This window comes from Lissotriton vulgaris, chromosome 11 (genome assembly GCF_964263255.1).
Source record: "Lissotriton vulgaris chromosome 11, aLisVul1.2, whole genome shotgun sequence".
NCBI lineage: Eukaryota > Metazoa > Chordata > Amphibia > Caudata > Salamandridae > Lissotriton > Lissotriton vulgaris.
Genome location: NC_141699.1, coordinates 307,295,617 through 307,320,841, shown reverse-complemented (window position 1 = coordinate 307,320,841; position 25,225 = coordinate 307,295,617).

Genomic DNA, 25,225 nt, shown 5'->3' with positions numbered 1-25,225 from the left:
GCTTATCAATGATCCCCAGGGTAGTTTTAACCCCATACTTCAGGAATTCTTAAAATTCAGGTTATTTTCTTGACTAACAATCAACTTTGAAAAATTCCAGAACCCACCCCTCACCCATAACACCCCTCAATATATCCCAGACAATCTACTGCAATGGTGCAACTTAGGGATCAAATACTATGGATTAGTTATCTCTAGAAACAAGGAAAAACGAATGTGCGCTACCTACAGCAGCACTCTTGATGCAGTGATGGATTCCATTACCCAATGTATCTCTATGCCTTTGTCCATTGCCGGCCGCATATCATTGATGAAGAAGATAATAATGTCTAAACTATTATTTCTCTCCTCAATATTACCTTTTTCGCTAGTTTTCAGTTTTTTTAAACCATAAGAACTCAGCTAATTCACTTAGCCTGGGGTGGAAAGCAACCGAGATTATGATGGGACATATTGATATAACCATTCTTGAAAAGGGGGGGGGGGTTGAAGCCCTGGATTTGGAATTATATTTCTTATGTGCCCAAGCCCATGTTGCAGGACACACTCTAGATGGGATCTACTGAAACAATCCCAATTTGACCGGCACCGAGGCGCTCCCACTTCCCTGGACAAACCACATCGCCATCCAATTTGAATTGACACATTCAAACGGCCATCAACTCCAATCAGAGTCCCAAAAAAAGATAGAAATAAGATGTCAACAGCATAGAGTTAGGAGATCTACTGCCCTCTCCATTTGTAACCGTGCCAGGTTGGCCTATAAATAAAACGTTTTTTTAGGTTACAACTTTGTCACTTTTAAACTCACTTCACTTATCACTCACAGAATCACTAACCAGCTCCGCAGTAACTCTGGCGTCGAAGCATACCGGGTTGGTTTTAGACCTTCCTGGTGGGGCCCTATGATGAAGCATGTCACCATTAGGTGGTGAGTACGGGCCTTCTAAAAGAATCTAATCTGATTCTTTTTTATCCACTCCTCCTCTCGCTGAGTGGTACACTCTTTTGTTGTTCTGATTGTACTATATAGGGGGACCAAGAGTGTTCCTTCAATTCGAAACCCTCTCTCTCTCGTTATTTAGCATGATATAGCAGCGCACAGCTGTGATAGTAATTTGGAGACTTGATTTTCAACGCCTCCTCTTTGCAAGTAATTTATTTCAATCCAAAACCTCCACCCATTTACCATCATGTCTCACCTGGGTCTGTCCTACACAGACTCAGAGGTGGATGCCATACTAGCAGGGCCGTCCCTTTTTGCGGATTCAACGATCTCACAAACCTTCACTCACACTAGTGGATGGGAGAAATTATCAGAGCAGAAACGAGACAGAATTAGGACAATATTACATGGTACTATATTGACAGAATATCTACGCACAAACACTGCGCCTAGGGGTCTCCAAGTGACCAATGCACCCAGGATATTCCTAGATGACGCACTGTTTAGGAAAGAATGGGCAATGATCGCGTTGCATTGCACGCATGATTGGCTCGTACTTATCATAAAAACAGCCCTGAGACTGTCAGATGCCCTACTAATTGAAATTCAACAAACTGAATCTCACAATAACTGGTTATAAGAAAAAAACTGGAGGAAATAAATAAAGACCTAGGAGATTATAAAGACACTTTGACCCAATCCAAAGTAACCAAGTTTCAGAAAGACGTGAAGAGATTTGCTTTGAACAAAGTATACCCATATGCAGACCCGCATATACTCCACCTACTAGGAACAATCCCTACTCAGACCATTCGATGATAGTGATTCTTCTAACAGTGGGTCTAGTAATGGGAGCTATAAAAGCAGACAGAGGGGAGGAGCTAGGGGCAGATCAAGACAATTTTATACCCAACCAATGTGGCCACATTACAATGCGCCAGGTCCTAATATACATCCCATGCACTTTCATCAACCACCCTTTCCGCTTTGGAACCCAGCATATATGCCAGCCAACCTCACCAACAAGACTCTTACTGCCCTCCTTTTTTAGGGAGAGGCCACAGAGGAAGAGGGAGAAGAAGAGGACAGAACCAGGTGTGGTGGAAACAAGAGGATCCGGTGGGCAACCACACACGCAGCAAATCACTGGAACAACAACCAGGCCCAAGCAACAAGAAAGCTTAATAACAAATCTCTCCTCGATAACCCTAGCCCCAGCCCAGAAATCGGTTTTGGAGAAAGGTCTAGGCTTTGTTCCATCAGCACGCCTCGATAAATTTAAACTGCACTGCGAGCTAGCTGAGTTTTTTAGAAAGCTAAAAGCCTATTTTGAGGCGAAAGAAGATGAGACTCCAGATGGACTGAAAAACACTGGATTGAGGTTGAAATCATCCTTTTCTCCGCCTCCCCATAGAATACCAGCTGATGTTACAGCTTTTGAACAAACTGTTTTTAATGAGAGTCAAAGCTATGAAGAAGGCAACACATATAAGAACTTGACAAAAGACAAATTAATGGCCCTCCACAACTTGCAATCAAATTCTGCAATAACAATAAAACCAGCGGACAAAGGAGGAGGAGTAGTCATACAGAACATGATTGACTACGACCCCGAGTGCAGACGACTTCTTGACAACAGTGGAAACTACACCCTCTTGACTAGAGACCCCTCGTCTGAACTGAGGAATGAAATAAAAGATTTTGTGATGCAGGCTGAGGAAGATGGCTTAATTACCAAACATGAGGCAGCATTTTTAGGTGAGGGGGATGATGTTATTCCATACTTCCATACCCTTCCATAAAGTCACATGGGTATCTTACCCCCCCCCCCCCCCAAGGACCCCCAATAGTTTTGGGGATAGGTTCTATATTGGAGCCATTTTCACGTTATTGTGATTTCTTCCTAAAACCTCTGATACAACAATCTACGACATACCTCAAAGATACCAAGTCTTTATTACAAATCCTACAGGATCTGACTATCGATGAGACCCATATCATACTATGTACTCTCGATATAGAGAGTCTCTATACCAGCATTGCCCAGGACGATACTATCAGAGTCCTGGGGAAAGCCCTGGATGAGACTGGCTGGGATTACCAGACTTCGAAAGAATTCATCATCAAATGTGCTTTACTGGCCCTCAAACGTAATTTCTTCAAGTACAAAGGCACACTCTTTCTCCAAACCACTGGTACATCGATGGGTAGCAAATTTGCCCGCAGTGTGGCAGGGCTCTACGTGTATGATTTTGAACGTAGATTCATCCTCGGGACCAACAATCCTTTCGCCTCTTCCATAATTGTATGGAAGAGGTAGATCGACGATGTCCTCCTTATTTGGAAAGGACCTGAGAACCATCTGACCAATTTTTTAGGTTGTATACACACTCTTGATCTCAATCTATGGTTTACCCATACTTTTGACCATCAGGAAGTGGTATTCTTGGATGTGCCCATATCCTAACATAATTATTTATTTATTTATTTAAAACATTTATAAAGCGCGACTGTCACCTGGCAGGTATCCTGGCGCTGGTAGCTACTCTTGTGGTTTATTGACGGGGGTGGACTGGGACTGGCGGCTTTTAAAGGGACAGGGGAAAGAGCCATGTTTTGATACGTTTCCTGAATGGGAGGAGATGAGGGATATGGCGAATGTCGACAGGTAGACTGTTCCATAGCTTGGCTGCAGCTACTCTGAACGATCTTCCTCCCATCCTGGCCTTCTTACATCTGGGCACTCTCGCGAGGCAGGCAGTTGTAGACCTGAGTGTTCTGGTCGGGGTATACCAAGAGAACAGACGTTGAAGAGGTCTGGGTCCTATTCCATGCAGTGCCTTGAAGACCAGGCAAAGGGCCTTGAAGGCAATGCGTTGCCTCAAGGGCAGCCAATGCAACTCGGCCAGTGCAGCAGTGGCCGAGGATCTCCTAGTCCATCCCAGAGCCAGTTTGGCTGCTGCCGACTGGACTCGTTGGAGTCTGTCCAGTAGAATCGCAGGAGATTCAAGCAGCAGGGCATTGCAGTAGTCAAGGCGACTAAGAATAGTACACCTGACTACTAGTGCTCTGGCGGAGGATGGAAGTAGAGGCAAGACTTTGCGCAGTGAGCGCATAAGGCCGGCACAGGTTGCGACTGTTCTTGAGACCTGTGCTTCCATGCTTAATTGATGGTTAAGCATGACGCCCAGGTTGCGAACGGTGGTGACTGGTGGGGGGTTGTTAGGGTTTTCCGGGGGCCAGAACTCAGCGGGCAGCGGGCGGGGTATGCGACTTGCAGGGCAGTACATCACCTCGGTCTTCGAGGAGTTGAACTGAAGTGAGTTCCGGTGCAACCAGCATGCCGTGTCTCGTAGGCAGTCATGGAAGGCTTGCAAGGAAATGGAGTCTTCGCCTTCCCACGAGAGAAGGAGCTGTGTGTCGTCCGCATAGTTTACTGTGGTCATGTTGTGTGACTTGATTAACGTGACCAGAGGTTTTAAGTAAACGTTAAAAAGGATCGGACTGATAGATGAGCCCTGGGGGACACCGTGAGGGACCGGGGAGAAGGCTGATTGGAAAGGGGGGAGGGAAACAGCCTGTTTTCTGTCGCTTAGGTATGAGTGAAACCAGATCAGGGCCGTGCCATCGATCCCTGCCGCTCTCAACCGCTGGAGCAGGACCCTATGATTGACAGTATCGAATGCGGCAGACAAGTCAAGTAAAATGAGGGCCACAGCTTGGCCCCTGTCTGCGCGCATTCGAAGCTCCTCCATGGCCGTGAGCACCGCGGTTTCAGTGCCATGAGCTGGGCGAAACCCAAATTGGAATTCGTCCAAAAAGTGGTGTTGCTCGAGGTGGGTTGAGAGGCATTTACTGACCCAGCGTTCGAGCACCTTCACTGGGAAAGGCAGGAGTGATATGGGGCGGAAGTTGGACAATCTGGGTTTAGCGTGGGTTTCTTTAGCAGCGGGGTTATAAGCGCTTGCTTCCAGGAGCGGGGAACGACGCCGCAGCTCAGGGATTGATTACAAATCAACCGGAGGGTGTGAAATAGTTGGTGCCCGCAGGTTTTCCATATTTTCGGTGGCAGAGGGTCAAGGGGGGATCCGGAAGTGATGCCTTGTGCGACTATTTCAAATTCTGCTTGAGAAATAAGAGGGAAATCCAACAATTTATTCGTGGGAGGGCAGGTTGGCCTCAGAGGTTCAGGGTTAGTGAGGTTGATTTCGGGGAGGGTGGAGAGATTGGAAGACGGGGGCGTTGCTAGGTTATTAATGATAGTCTCAATTTTATCAGTAAAAAACTGAGCGAGGCTATCACAAAGGGACTGGGAAGGGGGGATGGAGTTTTTGACGCAGTCAGGGTGTAAGATATTGTCCAGAATCTGAAATATGCTTTTTGGACTGTTGGCCGCGTTGGTGATGGTGGAACAATAGTAATTTGCTTTGCTCTCTGCAATAGCGGACTTGTAGTCACGGAGTGCCTTCTTCCAGAGGGTTTTGTTATTGTTACAGTATCCGTGTCTCCACTTTCTCTCAGCTTGTTTGCAGGCTGATTTGAGGGTTTTCAAAGAATCGTTATACCAGGGAGCCGGGGCTCTACCTTTCGGTTTACAGAGTTTAAGAGGGGCAGCAGAGTCCGCAAGGGAGGTGATTCTCGAGCTAAAGGACCTGTAGTTATCTTCCACTGAGTTGGTAATAGTGAAACTGTCTTCCACCTCGAAGATTCTGGTAGAGGTGCTGAGTTTTTCTAGCGCTTTCCAGTTTCGGTACGAAAATTGTGGGGGCGGGTGGGATTTGGTTTTGCTTGTTGTGGCATTATTAATATAGAGTTTGATGAGCGAGTGGTCTGTCCAACTCATAGGCAGGATGTCACCTACTTGGGTCAAACCTGGGCTCGAGAAGATAATGGTGTGTCCTCCACCAAGACATATTATAAATCGACGGCCAGTAACAACATGTTGGAATTTATGAGCTTCCACCCGAGGCTGCTCCGGGAGAATTTACCATATGGCCAGTACTTAAGACTCAGACAGAATTGTAGTAATCTGACTGACTTTCACACTAAGTCAGACAAACTCACTTCCAAGTCACGGAACCGAGGTTACCCAAACAGAATTTTGACACAAGGTTTTAAAAAGGCACGTCATCAACCCAGAGAGGCCCTCCTGGAAGACACTCACAAAGAAGACAAATGCATCCCTTTGACTTATGTGACCACTTACAGCACCTCTTCGAATACAGTGAAGAAAGTGATCAATAAACATTGGGGCATCCTTACCAGCAATAACAGGAAATGGGATAAACTCCTCTTTTCATTCAAGAGAGGTCGTAGCCTCAGAGACTCCCTTGTGCATACAAGACCTAGAATTCAACAACTGCAATCATCCCCATCCATAACTACATCATGGGGGTTACCAAAAGTAGTGAGCCATTATCCCTGCTCTAGCCGCAGTGTATGTTATCTGACCAAACATTCAAAACACTAGACCTTGAACCTGGAAAAAACTGGGAACAACGTTCCCACACTAATTGTAACTCCATTAACGTTGTGTATTTAATCATCTGTCCCTGCGGGTTAAAATATGTGGGGATGACAACACGAAAAATAAAACAGCGTATAGGCGAACATAGGAGTAACATTAGGTGTTGCAGGATTACCACTAAATTAAGTGAACATTACATCAAAAATAGACATTCTACTGACCAGGTTCATTGGACAGTCATTGAACAAGTACAGGTAGGCCGCAATATCCATCAATCTCTGTTCGAGAAACAACAGAGATGGATCTACCGCCTTGGTACAGACAGAATAGGACTTAATGAAAAAGTACCTTGGAATACCGTGCTCAAGAGATAGTAAGTTATGTTATACTACACTTCTTTGTAAAGTACCCCAGAAGATGTCCTGTCTCTGAGTATTTTCTGAAATGGTTAGAGGATATGTTATTTCTGAGTAATTGCACAAATATGTGAAACTATCCTTTAATTAAGTTCCGCCTTTTGCCCTAAAATTTACTCACTTCCTTCCATCACTAAGAATGGCTATACTATCGTATTTACATTGAGGGTGCAGAGGGACAACTACACAGTAAAGTTTTCTCCTGTATCGGTATAGAAGTCCATTAGTACAGCTAGCCCGCTAGTGTAAATATGCATGACACCGCTATTTTCATTACACCTGAGCATAATGCTTACCATGGCCCTTTCATATTATGAAGTATCTCAAAAGAGGCTCTTTTTCTGAGCAAAGGCTGAAATATGTGACCCTGTCCTTGCATTTAGTTTTGTTCCTTGCTCTGATTTTTTAACTTATTTACTCCTGTTGCTATAGATGGCTAGATTGCTGAAGTTTTAATGAAAACACAGATAGATAACTATTCCATAACGTTTTTTCTTCAATCGGAAGACAATACCATTAACACAGTTAGTGCACCAGCGTTTCTAGATCCCTTCTGATCACATGCTATATTTGCGAGGCACTGATTGGCTCACACAGTATGAGCTCATTGACGTCCTCACGCTGACGAGCCGGGCATGCGCACACCAACTGAGAGACGCATCGGCCCGTCGGTCTCTGAATGGCCTTCTTTCCCTTGAAAGGAGCAGGGGGCATGGGAAACCCGCCTCCACTGTTCTCCCGGTCCAGGAAGATGTAAATGTGTGTGTCTTGTAAAGCGCACTGCTACCCGGAGGCGTCCTGGCGCTATAGACCGCTGGAGAACCCGTCCTGGCTTTCCCTGTGAGATGTTCCCTTCCTGGGTATCTACAAGGTGAAACCAGGCATCCCCGGCATTTGTGGGGGGCCGTTGTGGAGATGAGGCAAGCTAATGCCCAGAGTTGCCGAGTATGATCCCCTGGTTAGAGTAGGCACCGAGGCGAGAATTATCAAGTCCGCTGACCCTGGTTCACGACCCTGCCGCGTCGGGGATTGAACCCTGGTCCCGGGCCGTCCTCTGCTTCCGGGTCTGCCACCTCTAACCAGTGAGCCACACCACTCCTCAGAAGAGGCAGAAACTGAGGGGGATGCCCTGGAACCGACAGGGAATCAGGTAGCCGAACTGGGAGACCTGCCCGAGCTGACCCATTGGCGGCAGGAAGTAGGTCTGCAGAGAGCAAAGAGAGTGCCTTTCTCTCATTGGTCTGCGGCAGCAGGCCGCAGACCAGGCAGCAGGTGGAGAGTCCATATCGCATCTCATCTATTGGGATGATGGATTATTGTACAGTGAGCCTAAGGTCACTGAGCCCGGTGCGTGACCCCTAGGAGCACTGGGTGAGCCGGTGGTGGGCTGAATAGGTAGATCAAAATTTAGAGTGGCGGGAGGATTAGCGCCCGGACCTGAATAGGGCTGTGCATGCCTCCCCTCGAGCTAGCTCCACCTCCTGCGGTGCATCTGAGGACCCTGGCACACCTGCAAAAAGAGACGACGACAGGACCTGGGCACCCCAAACTGGTTTGAACTGGGTTCTAGACCCCTCACAAAAGAGATCAAAGCCTTTATGGTGTATAAGTACACCAACCGAGACCCCAGAGAATTAGACAAGTCTGAATTGACTACCTTAGTGATCGAGAGGAATCACTGCTGAAAAGAAACAGCTGAAGAGATTCAGGAGAAGACTGCCCTTGCTGTGTGTCTGGGGTTGGCCTGCAGTTTGTTGTTGCCTTTGAGGAGCAGACGAAGGTACTCGGCAGTGAGTTGTATCCCCCTACTTGAAGATGGACTTTGCTGAAGTGCACTGACCGTCTGAAGGAAAAGCATCTGCAAGGACCAGAGTAGAGGTGGTCTCCTATTACGATGTCCCAGGCCCAGGCAACACTATGCCCCTGAATTGCTACAAAGCTGGAAGGATGAAGGCAGGCTGCAGCCCGCAATCGTCAGAGCCCGCATGCCTATTGCTGAATGACTCATGTTAGAGGACCTCCAGACGTGGGTTTGTGGTTTATGTAAGTTGTTCTAACGGAAGTCGTTGTTCGGGATTTATGGTTCTGGTCATACTTTATTCAAACTTCGTTGTTTAGCATGTCCCCCCCACATGTCCCTGTACCAGGTGGCAGGCAGTGTGCAGTGCCTGCCACGCAGTACAGCGATATGCATGACATGCTCCTTTTCACATTGCGGCGGTGCTGCTAGCAGCAGCAACCAACGCAATGTTAATGCCTGCGATCGTACCGCCACGGTCAGAGTTCCACTGCAGAGCATACTAATCGGACCGGCAGTTATGCCGCAGTCCTTGCGAGCGGCCTTTTCCCGCTACAATCGTGGTCTGGCTGATTTTCCAACTGCCGTCCTAATAGACCCCTTGGTTATTTACTTTATAGTCACCCTACACCACAGCAACCAATTACGCAGTGCTCAGCACCAGGGCACCCCAGGGTAACCGTTGCGCTTAAGAAGTTAGATTAACATAACATAACATATTGCAACTTACTGGTTTCACCCACTCCCTTATATGCCCCACTTAGGGATAGAGCAGGTGTATGTGGCACCTTTCTCGGCACCTGCTTATGTTGGGGCATGCTCTCAGAACACGAAATTGGAGGGTGGCCTGTACCAAAGTGGCATGGAAGGGGCTGGCCAGGCGACTTCGGGCACCTATGATTTATTCCCCACTGCTACGACTTTCACACCAAATCAGGCTTCCAGTGACACACAAAGGAGTCTGCCAACAGATGCTTCACAGATTCTGAATTACAAAAAGGGGGGGATAGGCCCGACAGACCGGAACCAAGTAGGGCCTTCTTATATACTTTAAACAATGAATACTTGGTATCCTTGTCACTTAAACTATTATTTTTAGACAAACCACGCTATATTCGTTCCGTGATTGGGTTGTTTATTCACCCTATTTTTTCAATTCTCATTCTTCTATCCTTGTCTTTTCGGTCTTGGAAGGCAAGCGTGCACAAACTATTCTGCATATACAGGGAATGCGCGAACGCAGCAGAACGTAGAGACAGAAGCGAGTATAGGAGTGTGCCCAACAAGGGAAAGAGAAGAGAGTGCGATATTGCGGACACTTTGTTAAACAGTAGGCGAAGAGTGATTACGACCGCCTAAAGAACGCCATATAATTCAAAATATCAGCATGGAATTGAGCAGTAGGAGCTCAGATACATATGCAGAATAGTTTGTGCACGCTTGCCTTCCAAGACCGAAAAGACAAGGATAGAGGAATTTACCATATTGGCAGAAGAGTCCAATGTGGGAAATTAAGATGCCCTGATGAGAGCGCACAGAGACACCAGTGAGGCTTGAAACGCGTCGGCAATTAACTATTAATTGACCTGGATGTGATAAAGGATCAAGCTAAAGGAATATAATTGATGCTTTATAATGTGTGGAAGAAATTTGAATTGAAGGGTTAAAAACGTTTCATCAGATGTGAACATAAAATCGAGTATTTGTTCCACATTGGTTTGTTTTGATGTGGTCTTGTTTGTTAAAAGTATTGTAAAAGTCTAACACATGGGTCAAAATGTGTTTTTGTATATTATTGTAAGTACAAGTGTAAATTGTGATATATGTAAATGTATGTAATACATGTATGTATTTAATGTATGTCAAAATCTTGTTGTGTTTCTACATGAAGGCCAAAGGCCTTTTGAAAAAATGAGAATTGAAAAAATAGGGTGAATAAACAACCCAATCACGGAAAGAATATAGTGTGGTTTGTCTAAAAATAATAGTTTAAGTGACAAGGATACCAAGTAATTCATTGTTTAAAGTATCACAAATTCTGAAAGCACACCTGGGGGGATCTTTATTTGGAAATTAACATCTAAAACATGGAGGAATTCTTTGGAAATAATGCTCCATCACCAATGAAGATATTTCTATTCATTCGATGGAGACTCGATATCAAGACACCCACTCATGGCTTTACAAATGAGCCCCCTACGCTTGCCCAGTGCATGCCCTGTTGCAGGTCAATAACTCTTCTAATGTAGTCTCACGGCTATATTGTTGCACCCAAACAGTACAGGCTGGAATGGAGGGACGTTCCCAAACAGGGTGAGATTGATAATGAGAACCCTCATCTGAAACAAACAATGGACCTATTGCTGTCAAGAAACAGGAAATATTGCGTCTAGCAGTCGCTTAGGTATCATCCATTATAAATTCTTACATCGTGTCTATTACACTGCAGCTAGGCTTGATATTGTTTGCAAAAGAATGCCGATTGTGACCGGTGCAGGGCAGAAAACGCTGATTTTCTCCACTTGGCATGGACCAGCAACTCGATCACAAATTACCGGGAAAAGGTAACTGAAGCCTTAACACAAATAATGGGAACACAGATACAACTTTCCCCACTATTGGCACTGCTGGGATACACGGAAACTGATGAGATGTCAGTTAGGCTATTTGTCTTGTTAGGATTATTACTAGCCAAACATAGAGTTGCATGCAGGATGCTAGAGGGCTCCCAAATGTAAAAATTGGCTGAATGGCTTGATATATTGCTACAAACAAATGTCACAATACTCAAAATTACAACCGCCAACCTTCAGGCCTAAAGATGTATGGGAGCCCCTACAGTCCTATTTACTCCTCCACCTACGCGCTCTTGGGAATGTTGGTAACCATACAACTGATACTACCATTTAAACAGTCGTATCAGCATGGATAAAAGAATGTACTGCGTGAGCTTCCTCGCAAACTCCACGGGAGAGACTCACTCTAAAAGGACATCTTTTGATTTGCCACTTGATCCTACTGATGTTATATGTACTGTTGGCTGAGCTGGGGGCGGCAAGGCAGGCTGGAAGTGTGCAGGACTGCCAAGAAACATTTTACTTTATCACCAAGTCCAGCAGAAGTGAATATGTTCGAGCGCCAGCTATCAATACAGAAACGCAAGTCTTACTTTCATGCCACAAGAGTTTCACAACCAGTCCGAGGGGGACTGCAACTATACCGCTACCGTCGCTGACCAGGGGTAGGAGACGGGTGCTGCAGACTCCATCGCCCAGAGACCCCCGGCGGCGCTTTCCAGTACCGTCATCAGGAAGTGCTAGGAGGAGCTTATAATCGCCGCAGGGCTCCCGCAGCGCAGGACAAGCGCGTGCAAAGCCCGGGCCAAGAGCGGGACCGTCCGCGCCCGTCAGCGGTTGTAGGAGGCTGGGCTGGGCCAGTCCTCTGAGAAGTACAGTTTCCCCCGTGCATCTTCACAAACAAGCAGGACCATACGAAGATTAAGGTACTGTCTTTTCTCCCCTTAGAAAGGATATATCCATTTTGTAAATGGAAAAACGAAAGAGTGTAGTTGGCACATTGGATGCATTTCTGATAAGGGCTGAATCTGTGTTAACGCATGAAATCCACTTAGCAGAGCGACGCCTTTCATTAGATTCTGCAACATTGCAGAGGCATTTAACATCTGGAACTTCCCTGCCCTCATTAGAAAGTGCCAATCAAGTAAAGAATAATAGATCCAATTCAGCCACAAGTGTTTTATTAAGTTCTGCCCTCCTATCCCCTTTATTTCCTGCTCCTGACGTGACATCGACCCCTTTGCTAAGTACTAGTAGAGCCACCCGGTCAAAGACTACAGCAAGTCTGGACACACGCAAGATCGAACAAGGGGATGTAAAAAGAAAGAAGGACAATGGTGCAAAGAAAACTAAAGGCAAAGGGAGCACTGTAACTATTCCAACAGTTAACTGTACCTCAGTAGGTACACAAACGGAGACAGTCATTGTGGTAAAGAAACCTGTGGATAATATTAGCTCTAAGGAAGCCATGACTGACCAGCCTATAGGAGGTACTGACCCAGGTCTAAGCACAGCTCTAACAAGTATCTGTGAGTTGGCTGAAAATAATTTTTCTATGTTGGGGGATAAAGTTAGTGTGCTTGAATCTGTAATCAATGCCTTAAATGCTAATGTTATGAGCCAATTAATAATTGGAGGGGATAGCGAAGACACAGGGGTAATGGGGGGACAATGTTTGGTTGTTGCCACAGATGGGAGCAATGATAAAGCGCAGTATAATTCTTTGGCAAGGAACACTGGGAGCAGGCCACCGGGGATATTGGTAACAGGGAAAAAAGCGTTAGCTGCTCATGACACGCAGAAACGTCAAGAAAAAATCCAAGACGGGGCTAATGGTGATAGTGTCCAGAGTAGAACCGAAAGGATCAATGAACTCAGTGAATTAGTGGTTCCCAATAAGGTGACATTACAACTCCCCCCGGCCGCATGCCCCTATGTTATAATACTGACTGGGGTTCCATCATTAATGAAGGACCAGAAGGAAACCTGGGTAGAATTAAGGAATAAAACCTTAGACTGGTTGGTAAGACAAAAGAAGTTCCACCTTAGATATGCCAGTTAGATACTTATGGTCAGGAGAGTGGGGTGGGTAGGGAACTCCATTAAGAATATCAGAGGGGACTGCATTGTGGTAAACTTTATTAGGCCAAGTTTGGTTCATCGCTTATTATCTAACCACAATGCAACCCTCACTCCCAAGACAGGGATTAGTGTCCTCCTCCTAGGCTATTTTTACAGACAGCGGGGGGGATTATAGCTGGGAGAGCTCCACTTTGTACCCAATCTAATAGGTATCAAGCCCTGTCAGACCTAGACTCCCAGTATTGACAACTACCTGTATCTACTCAGGCTATGGATAATTTAGGAATCTGTATATTTCTGGGCCCCAAAATTAAGGATGGTAAAGTAGTGGGTATGAATAATTTTGAAAGTTTAAAAAACCCTACTGTTACCGGAACTTTGAGTATAAATAATAGGATTTTAGAGGTGCCCCCTAAAATTTACACAGAGGTCTTGTCTTTTAATACTGTTAATACTGAGGCTGCGAGTGACCTGAGGATTAGTGGTAAAGACCATGCATATGCAATAGCGCAAAAGAAGGTGCACGAAAAACAGACTATGATTGAAAAAGAGGGTGATGAAGCTATAGGACACCTTAATACAAACAGCAACCTGTGTAACAATATAGAGTCTATATACACAGAGGAAATTGATAACACAAAGATAAATGATAAGACACCAGATGAAGGCAGTAAACTCAATATAAAGTTAGTCTCCTGGAATATTGCTGGAATTAGGAAAAACTTAAGTGACCCTATGTGGCAGGAGTATATTGATCGTAATGAAATCGTGTTATTCCAGGAAACTTGGGCTGTGGAAAGTCCTTTTAAAGTAGGCTACAAAACTTTTAGAATACCTTCCACCACTCTAACCAAAGAAAGACCCTCTGGAGGTCTCGTTATTTGGACAAAAATTAAGCTAGGAGTTGACTTCAAGCAAATTGACACTTACAGCCAAGACATACTAGAAGTTAAGTTTGAAGGATTTAACAAAAGGGAGGTATATATCGTGAACGTATATAGTAGGCCAAGCGTCGCGAATAAAGAAGTGGAAGTGATTGAGCAATTACAATACATTACATCTATGCTCAACCAGAGAGCCTTGATCATTATTGGGGGGTATTTTAATCGCAAATTTGAACCGGTATCAGGGTTAGAAAATATTTTTGAGGCAGAGGATAGTGCAAATAACATCCCAGCAATAGAAAGTAGCCCTGTAGTACAATGCACACATGCTGAAACGCAAGTATTGCAGTTGATTAAAGCCCATGGCCTACGTGCCTGTAATGAGCGCTTACCCTCTGATAGACCAAGCAAGCCAACCTTTAAGCGGGGAAGTTGCAATAGCTATATAGACTATGTAATGGTCTCAATCCCATTTAGGCCTATGGTAAGCGATCTTATAGTTGAAGATCGTATAGAGAGTGATCATTACCCCTTGTGCTTGAAGCTTAGTGCTTCCTTTTTTTCAGTTAATCGCCCTAGAGAAAAATAGCTTTATGTATACTCAAATCACGCCTGTGTGTCAAACAATCATAGAGCACTTAAATGGCCTGCAGTTTTAGGGAATGAAGTCACTGTTAAGAAGATCTACTAGATATACGTAGAAATAGTCTCCCCATATATTAACCTGCCAGTTAAGGAGATCCTGATCATGCGGATGCATGATACTATGGTATAGGGACTTGAACAAATATTAACTAAAACTTCAAAACCTTCTAAAAAGGGGTCACGAGATTCACTGTCCAAGGGCCATTCATGGTATAATAAAGAGTGCCGTAATGCTAAAAAAGAAATGATAGAGGCAGTAAAAAGCAATGATATCTTAGTCTTAAGGGAGAAAAGGAGGTGCTACAAGGATGTAGTGCTTAAGACAAAGAAATTTTGGGATGAGAACAACTGGTCTGAGCTGTTAGATGCGTGTAAAGCAAATGACCAAGCTATGTTTTGGCACTTGGTTGCCAAGGGTAATGGAAATGGGACTTGTTGTAGGGATTTATTCCTTGATCCCAATACTTGGGTATCGCATTTCTCCCACTTGTTATCAGCCCCTAACAGTGAGGCTATCTTTGCCAGCGATGATTTAACTTTCATTCCAAGCAAGATACCTCTGTCCTTTAGCATGTTAGAAACCATGGAAGCAATAAATGCAATAAAACAAGGGAAGGCACCTGGGCCGGATAGGATCCCTGGGGATTTATAGGAACATGAGAAAGAGATATGGGCCCCGTATATTAACCTTCTGTGCAATGCTATTGCATTGGGTGCTCCAATCCCTGAAACATGGCGGGCGCAGAGATTGTAGCTATTTTTAAGAAGGGGGAACGTATGAACCCAGCGCACTATAGACCAATTAGTCTAATCGATGTCCTAAAAAAGGTCTTTGCAAGACAAATTTTAAATAAACTGAGTTCTTGGACTGTGGAAAATAGTATCCTAACCAAATACCAGGCAGGTTTTAGGGAAAAAATTAGTACAACTGATTAAGGGTTTAGATTCCTTTTTATTATCCAGAAGTATATTAAAATAAGAAAGGCGCATCTGTTTATTGCATTTGTTGACCTCAGGGCAGCCTTTGACCTGGTCCCCAAAAATGCACTGTGGAAAACACTAAGGGACCAGGGTGTCCCGGGGGACATTTTAGCACAGATGATTAGGCTGCATGAGGCTAACTTTGCCAGGGTCAGATGGGGCCCAAACAGGGAACTGACAGATCGTATATATATAAAAAGGGGTGTAAGACAAGGGTGCGTGCTTGCCCCCACACTGATCTCTTTGTATGTGAACGACATTCCAGACTCCCTCTTGGGCTGAGAATATGATTCTCCCAAGTTGGGGGAGGGGCTCATGTACCTGCACTCCTATTCGCAGACAACACGATTTTAATATCACAGACACCCAAAGGCCTACAAAACCTACTTAATACTTTTAGAATTTATTGCAAAACTGAAGGACTAGAGATCAATTAATCTGAAATTAAATATATGGCAGTCAACCCGCATAAAACTGTACAAAAAACTTTGACTGTTAACTTAGAAAGAATAGAATATGTGCAGAATTTGAATTACCTAGGCATTACTCTAGATACTAAACTAGATTAGAAGCCCCAGCTGGACAAGAGCAAAACAATTCTTATCCAGAATGTGGTTCCAATAGCGAGAAGACATAAGAGTAGTCAATCAAAAGCCGTCTCCCCAGTATTGGAGCTATATAAATATAAGGCGCAATCTGCTTCCCTTTATGGGGCAGAACTATGGAGTTATGTAGTAAAACACACTTTTATGGCACAAGAGAACATTTTCTTTAAGAAACATTTAAGTATTCCAAGGCCTACACCTTTAGTTCCTCTTGTAATGGACTTACACATCCATCGTACTGATGACCACGCCGCTCTACGACCATTATTGTATTGGGTCCGCTTGTGCTCAACAGACGAACTTGCTTATTACAGAGAAGCAGTACAGGAAATTTAGAGAATAAAAAACAACACAAGGTTGCCGTGGCTGATCCATATCGAAGACTGGTTTACTAAGTTGGGGCTGAGACACTTTTGGGAGGACCCACACGACCTGACCCTGAGCTGTAAAAAAGTGTTAAAATTAAGCTACTGGGCGTTTATTCAAAACTCCAAGTTAGACAACCCCAAACTGGGCACCTTATCTTTGAGGTATCTCTCAATTAAACCAAGTAGCAAATTTGAGTCATTTTTTGGCGAATTTACACCAGGTTTTGCCAAATCCCTGTACTTAAAATTTTGTTATGGCATTTTACAAATTAAAGCTAATACGATAAAATGGGTGTGCAACACAAGAAAGGAAAATGACGGTAGTTGCAAACCTTGCAATATAGGTGCCAAAGAGAATGAAGCACACATACTCTTCTTCCGTCTTGCTTACATCCATGCTAGGAGAAAATGGATCAAACCAATCTGTCACCTTCTGGGATTTAGACGCTGCAGTGAGGCGGAAAGAATATTGCATATGAACACTACCCAAAGTATTGTCTTTAGCATAAGCAGATACCTCTTCTGTGTAGATCTAATAAGGAGAAGAAGGGGTTTTAAGTGTTAGCTACTTTTGTGATTGATCTTGTGCAAGGAGATTAACAATAACTCTTAAAAGGAATTGGTTTGGTTTCTGTATGTAATTCAGATAGTCTTAAATATATTTTATGAAGGAAATAACGTCATATAAAAATTGAGTTTAAATGAATTATCAACAATGTAATATTACTAAAAAGATATTCTTGATGAACGTTCCATGATTTTAGGATTCTAAAACTGCATTTATTGTTTTAAATATTAGGAAAGACCTTTATTGGGACTTTGATTAGTACTTTTTTACTATGTCGGAATGGATGTGCGAGGAATTGAAAGATTCGTTTTATGATTGTTTTATATTGTATGTAATCTTTTATGGTTTCTTATCATCGAAATAAAGAATATTAAATTGAATTGTTATATTTACAGAATGTGTGTGGGATGCGAGTGGCTAGAAATGAACATGATATGCAAATGGAAATGTGAAAATGCTCTTGCCAACCTACATTGTGGATTAGGATGGAATTTTTAAATTGTGATGATGACTGAACCGAAATGCCACATACGAAATTAAAAAAAAAGATTCATTGAAATGGCAACCTTCTTTGGATCCATTTTCCCTGCCATCTGTTTCACCTTTGTAAAGACTCCCAGATTGCCATCCCATTGATTCCTTAGGCGTGTGAACATATCCAGGCAATTAATAAAGAAGATCCTAGAGATGTGTGTCATCCCCATGCTTCCAGATTGCCTACAATGACTTTGCTTCAAATGAACTGAATTAAAGGAAGACCTCCAAGGTTTCCTGGTATGCCCAAGAACATGCATCATTTATAAGTATTTGTAGAAGTGGGATTTATCAAGGTGACAGTCAGTGCCCACTTCTGCAAATAATCTAACGATTTCCAGAACAGACCATTCCAGGATGCTGATTAGATCTCATCTGTATCTTGTGGTTTGACAGACATTTATGTGAGCATATGGAGTACATGTTTTGATTGGGTAGAAGACGTGTGTTTCCACAAAGAAGTGATTGCTATTCACACAGCTGTGATCATTTTATTTATTTATACAGTTGGCTGAGGTTGAACTTTCAGGGGCACACACAAGACATTATTTATTTTATTTATTTATAAAGCTTTATATAGCGTGAACTTGATCCCGAAGTATATCAGAGCGCTTTACAATTTGAGGCAAAGGTAACATTTCAGAACATTAGTCTAACATTGGGAATCTAATGGGTTAGTAGTGACATAGCTAGAAATGTAACAATATATCCATCATTAAGTGGCTAGTTTCATGAAAACTGTAATAAAGAGCAGTTTATCTTAAATTGATATAGCCCAACCCTAAAACAAATCAAAACTAATCCCAATAAAATAAGACATGTCAGCGTCTGCCCTACAGCATAATGAACTCGAAATGTCTCCATTTCATCACAAGATGGGAATGGCCCTTTACAATGTCAAATTGGTTCTTACCATACTCAAGGAAAATGTGGGTCTCTCCCTGTTGCATGACAAGAAACCAAGAGAAATGAGCTACATCCTACTGTATGACAGTTTGAGCTTGCCCCTGTGACCTGAAAGATCGCAGCATCTTCTATTGCATGATAGGTTGTGGTCCAACCCTTTTGCATGAAAAGGTCGGGCTGCTCCAACTGTGTCAGCTTCTACTAATCAGGCGGAATCCAAGCAGCGATGATGACATTTCATGTCCAATATCATGTGTTAACAATGTAATAAGGGAGGGTTATGTTAAAGAGCCGGGACCACAACACTCAGCTTAGAGGCCAAGAGTAGGAAAAAACAGATCCTTGAGCTGGTGGGTACATGATGGCGCCCAACATGGTTTCGGTTGCAGTTATGATTTCTTTCTGGTTGGAATCCAGTCCAAAGAATATGACCTTAGGTCCAACAACAGGATGAACCACAGGCACAGGCATAACACGTGGAAAGGTCAGTGTAGCCAGCTCAAACCGGCTAGTGCTGGCCAGGTCAATAGCTAAGGCATAAAGGAACAGCTTGGCTAGGTTTTTTCCAAGACAGGACCGAATGCCACCACGAAACGGAAGGTAGTGGAACCTGCCTTTCTTGTCTTCAGTGCGGGGTATGCCAAATTGGTCGGGGTCAAAAACGTTCACATCCTTGAAAACTGGAGCAGTGTCATGGGTGTAGCGTATACTGTATAGTACACTCCTTTTTTTAAGTTCAAATAACTTTATTGAGAGGAATTCACAGTGACTTACATGCATTATAACAAAATAACATGCACAAGTTTACCTTTCAAACTCATTATGTACAAAATAAAAGAATCAGACTAAAAACGAGAACAAAAAGAAGACCGATAGATATAAAACGGATAAAATGCATATGTTGTCTAGGTATAAAGCAGAAACACATGTACCTATTAGGGAATCTAGGGTTGTTTAGGAACCTCCTGTTAGACCTCGTATCCCAAAAGCACGACCAGGACCATAATGCATCAGTAAGGGAGTTGGAAAGTGTGCTGTCCCATACTTCCTGGCATTTGGTCAACTGATAGGAAGGAGGTTCTTAAGCCTACTGAGAGGAAATGGCGACGCTTGGCTTTCCTTTCCCTACCTTAGTTTGTGCAGTTCTGGATTCCGTGTTTTCCTGTTTGCGAGCACTGTAACTCTCTGCTGCCGCCTAGTCAAGCTTTGTCCTTTACAGCCGAGGCTACCGCGTTGGTGTCTGATTCTTGTGAGCTCCTGTTATACGTGAATAGCAGCCTGGTGCCTTCCCGTGTGAAGTTCTCCGACACTTTCCCTGTGTGCCGGGAATCCCTGTGCCCCTTGATTTCCCTATCTTGGACCTGACTACAGTGCATCGCGCCGCCATTCCTTTACAAGCTGCGTAGCACTTTGGGGCACACCAGTAGGTGAGGGGGGGAAGCACTGACACAGACAACCAAAATGTGTGGAAAAGGCAGCTTTATTTGAATCAGGTGCACCTACAACAAAAGACCCACCTGGCCTGTGCCGAACAAAACTACTGCTCACTAAATAACAACTGCTTGACAGCCCCCCCCCCACCCCACCCCTAAAATGTTACCCCAAACATTGCAACTGTAAACAACACATCCTCTCAGCAACCTACCCCCCACAGAATGCCCCAATGACCTCCATGACCTCACCCCCGGTACCAACAGTCCCAGGCCTGCAGCAAAACCACCCTATCACCTTAGGACAGCGCCACTTGAAAGTCGCCTACGCCTTTCGACCCCCCCCCTAGGACTCCTGCCTCCTGGGATACCTGAGCACTCCCAAAGCCCCATCCAACGCCTCTTTCAGCTGGACTATATACAGCTCCATGCCATACCTGGACAGGTGAACCCCATCCTCCCGGAAAAAATAGATTGCACCATAGCGCAACTCCGGGTGCTCCATTCTCCCCACCCCCTCCCTGGCACAGAAATCCCGCATCTCCCGATTGATCTTCCTCCGTGCCCTGTCAATGGCCCCTGGGCGCTCAGCCCCCCTCCACACCCGCCTGGGGATAAACTCAGACTAGATGATATGGCAGCCCGCCCACTGCTTCTTGATTTCCCTCAGGTCCCGCTTCATTTGTTTGAGTAGCGCCAAACCCTTGCACTGCACTAAATCGTTCTCACCCAGATGAATCACTACCACATCCGGGCAAAACCCCCCTCTCACCATTGAGTTCAACAAGGGCAACAACTCATGCCACCGCCTACCCCCTTTTCCCCTCCAATGACACCTGTACAACCCCGCATCCAATCCCAAATTGAGCGTCCGATGCCTGTCCCACTCCGCTTGTTCTGCCCTTTTGACGAATTAATGTTCCACAATATATACATTCAGAACAGCCACTGCCGGCCCCGCCACAGCACCTGCAAAGACACACATATCAAAATTAACCCTGGGCGAAGAACTACGCTCCGTTCGCGGAGTTTCGGCAACTCCGCGCTCCGCGGAGAACGCGAAGTTGTCGAATACTCCGCAAACTGCTTCGTAGCGTAGTTCTCGCGCGCTCAATAGCATTTTCGCGTGCGCGAGGATGCTTGTCGGTAAGATCGAGTTGCCGAACACGCAGAAACTGCAATCTGGCACAGAATAACTCGCGAACACGTTAGTAGTGACCGGAAATAAGGAGACGCAAGCGGGCGGGACAAACCTCATGGGTAACTTTGCGCGCTACACATCCCGAGCATGCAGGCAATCAATCAATCAATCAATCAGGATATTTGTATAGCGCGCTACTCACCCAGAGGGTCTCAAGGCGCTTGGGGGAGGGGGGTCCGCTACTGCTCGAACAGCCATGTCTTGAGTTGCTTACTGAAGCAGAGGTGGTCTTGGGTCAGTCGGAGGTGGATGGGGAGGGAGTTCCAAGTGTTGGCTGCCAGGTAGGAGAAGGATCTTCCTCCCATGGTGGATCTTTGGATGCGTGGCATGGCGGCGAGGGCGTGGCTGGTCGATCATAGCTGGCGGGTGCGAGTGTAGAAGGTCAGGCGGTTGTTGAGGTACCTGGGGCCCAGGTCGTTGAGGGCCTTGTGTGCGTGGTTGAGGAGTTGGAACGTGATTCTCTTGCTGACGGGGAGCCAGTGAAGGTCTCTCAGGTGTCCGGAGATGTGGCTGTATCAGGGGATGTCCAAGATGAGTCGTGCGGAGGCGTTCTGGATGCGTTGGAGTCTTTTCTGGAGTTGGTCTGTGGTTCCGGTATAGAGGGTGTTCCGAAGTCCAGTAGGCTGGTAACGAGTGCCTGTGTGACCATCTTCCTTGGTTTCGGTGGGGAGCCATCGGAAGATCTTTCGGAGCATGCGTAGGATGTTGAAGCATGATGATGAGACGGCGTTGACTTGTCTGGTCATCGAGAGGGAGGAGACCAGGATGAAGCCCAGTTTGCGTGCGTGGTCCGTTGGTTTCGGTGCGCTGCCCAGGGCAGGGGGCCACCAGGAGTCGTCCCAGGCGGAGGGTGATGATCCAAGGATGAGGACTTCCGTTCCGTCTTGTCTGAGTTCAGTTTCAGGCGGCTGTTCCTCATCCACTCGGCTACGTCTTTCATCCCTTCGTGTAGGTTGGTTCTGGCGGTGGCTGGGTCATTGGTGAGGGAGAGGATCAGCTGGGTGTCGTCGGCGTAGGAGATGATGTTGAGGTTGTGTTGGCGTACGATGGCTGCGAGGGGGCTCATGTAGACGTTGAAGAGGGTGGGGCTGAGTGATGATCCTTGTGGTACGCCGCAGATGACTTCGGTGGCCTTGGATCTGTACGGGGGAGACGGACTCTCTGGGTTCTTCCGGTGAGGAACGAGATGATCCACTCCAGTGCCTTCTCTTGGATTCCGATGTTGCTGAGGCGCTGCACTAGGGTGCGGTGGCAGACAGTATTGAATGCTGCGGAGAGGTCCGGAAGGATGAGGGCCGCTGTTTCCCTGTTGTCGAGCAGGGCTCGGATGTCGTCAGTGGCTGCTATGAGGGCAGTCTCGGTGCTGTGGTGGGCGCGGATGCTGGACTGCGAGTGGTCGAGGGACCCGTTCGTCTCGAGGAAGGCAGCAAGCTGTCTGTTGATGGTCTTCTCGATGACTTTGGCAGGAAAGGGGAGGAGCGAGATGGGGCGGTAGTTCTTGAGGTCGGCGGGGTCCGCTGATGGTTTCTTCAGGAGGGCGCTGAGTTCGGCAAGCTTCCAGCTCTCCGGGAAGGTGGCGGTGCTGAAGGAGCAGTTGATGATGTCCCGGAGTTGGGGTGCGATGACGGAGTCGGCCTTGTTGAAGACGTGGTGGGGGCATGGGTCGGTTGGTGATCCGGAGTGGATGGTGTTCATCGTGTGGATGGTGTCTGCGGTGCTGACCGGGGTCCAGTCGCGGAGGGTGGTCGTGGGGGGTGTCGGTTCAGTGGTCTTGCGAGGGAGTGATGTCGTTGTTTCCGGCGCTGGGGTTGGAGAGCTCTTTGACGATGCTGAAGAGTTCCTTGCTGTTGTGTGCATTGTTGTCAAGACGTTCCTTGAATGCTGTCTTCTTGGTGGTGTGGATCAGCTGGTGGTGTTAGCGGGTGGCGTGCTTGAGGGCGGTCATGTTGTCTGTAGTTAGGTTTTTTCGGCAGGCTTTCTCGAGGGTATGGCAGTTCTTGGAGTTCTTGAGGTCGTCGTTGAACCAGGAGGCTTTCTTGCTGCCGGGCCTGCTGGGATGGTTTTTCAGAAGTGCAAGGTCGTCAGCGCAGTTGGTGATCCACTGTGTGAGGTTGTTGGCTGTTTGGTTGGGGTCCGTTGAGCTGGCGGGAGGGTTCTGGCTCAGTGAAGTGGTGAGCTGGTCGGTGGTGATCTTGTTCCAGCTCCTGCTGGGAACCTGTTGCGGGTGGTGGCGAGTCGTGGTCTTTCTGAAGCTGAAGTGGACGCAGCTGTGGTCTGTCCAGTGGAGTCCGGTGGAGTGGCTGAAGGAGATGTACTTGCTGGAGGAGAAGACTGGGTCAAGCGTGTGTCCGACGTAGTGGGTGGGGGTGTTCCCCAGTTGCTTCAGTCCGTGGTTGGCGAGGTTGTCCAGCAGGGTGGTGCTGTTGTTGTCGTTGTTGTTCTCCAGGTGGAAGTTGAGGTCCCCTAGGAGGATGTAGTCAGCGGAGGCGAGGGTGTGCGGGCTGATGAAGTCTGCGATGTCTTCGCTGAATTGTGTGCGAGGTCCTGGGGGTCTGTAGATGAGGGTGCCTCTGAGTGTGGTCTTGGGGTCAGTGTGTATCTGGAAGTGAAGATGTTCGGCGGCTGTGAGGGTGTCGTCTGAGTTGGTCGTGATGCGGATGGTGTTCTTGTGGATGATGGCGATGCCTCCTCCTGTCTGGTTGACGTGGTCTCTCTGGGTGATCTTGTATCCGTCCGGGATGGCGACGGCGATGTCGGGCTCTGAGGAGGCATTCATCCATGTTACCGTGAGGAAGGCGACGTCTGGAGATGTGGTGTCGAGCAGGTTCCAGAGTTCCACAGCGCTCCCGAAGACGAAAAACGGCTCGCGAACGGGTCAAGCAAGCTACTATGCATGTTCGCGGAGTTATGCGGAGTTCGCGGAGTGCAAGTGCATCTTCGCGTAGCTCCGCGGAGTGCGGCTACGCGAACTACGCCCAGGCTTAATCAAAATCGGGCATCACTGTGACAACAACCCTTCCGCCTCCCTCAACCGCACATACGTCTTGTAACAATCAGACTTCCACCGACCCAGCCTCTGTATCTCTTCCTTACCCCAAACCCTCCGTGCCGCCTCTGTCGCTGCCCCGATCTGAAAAGAATGCGTCTCGAACGCCAGGGGATCCTCACCCATGTACCGCAGGGCGCGCCGCAGGACCCACAAAGCCTGAGACGCTGTCACTCCGTCCCCCCCGTTCCGACCAAAAACCTCCCCTTGCTTCGCGCCACCGCCCTCCATCAACCACCTACCCCACGCCACCGGGCACACCCCCTCCCGGCCGCCCGGTCCCAGTACCACCCAAGTTCCAACCCCCCGCTGGTCCGTCTTCGAGCGTCGCAAACGCACCGCCACCTCCTGTGCTCACACTTCCACATCCCCCCACAACACCACCCGCCTCCCCCTCCTGCCCAGCAACTCCGACACTCGAAACGCCCCGAAGAAAAGCCATGACATCAAGGTAGAAAAACGTAACACCTCGCCTTCATCCCTGCACACCCCCGGGAGCGCGCCGATTACTCCTTCCAGTAATTTAACCGTGATGTGACGGCGCAGCCGCACCTTCGCCCCCTTCTCTCTCGCCCATCCCTCCAGCAACTGCGTCCCCAGTTCTCCCGCCGACGGGGGGTACCCCCACCACATCTTGCCCGTGAAAGCCACCGCCGACAACTTGCCCGCAATCGACACCCGCGACAAACCTTTATCCATGAGCGCCAGCATGAACCTTACCACCTGATCCTCGCGCCGCCACCGGTCGCCTTGCCGCACCGCACCTGACTGC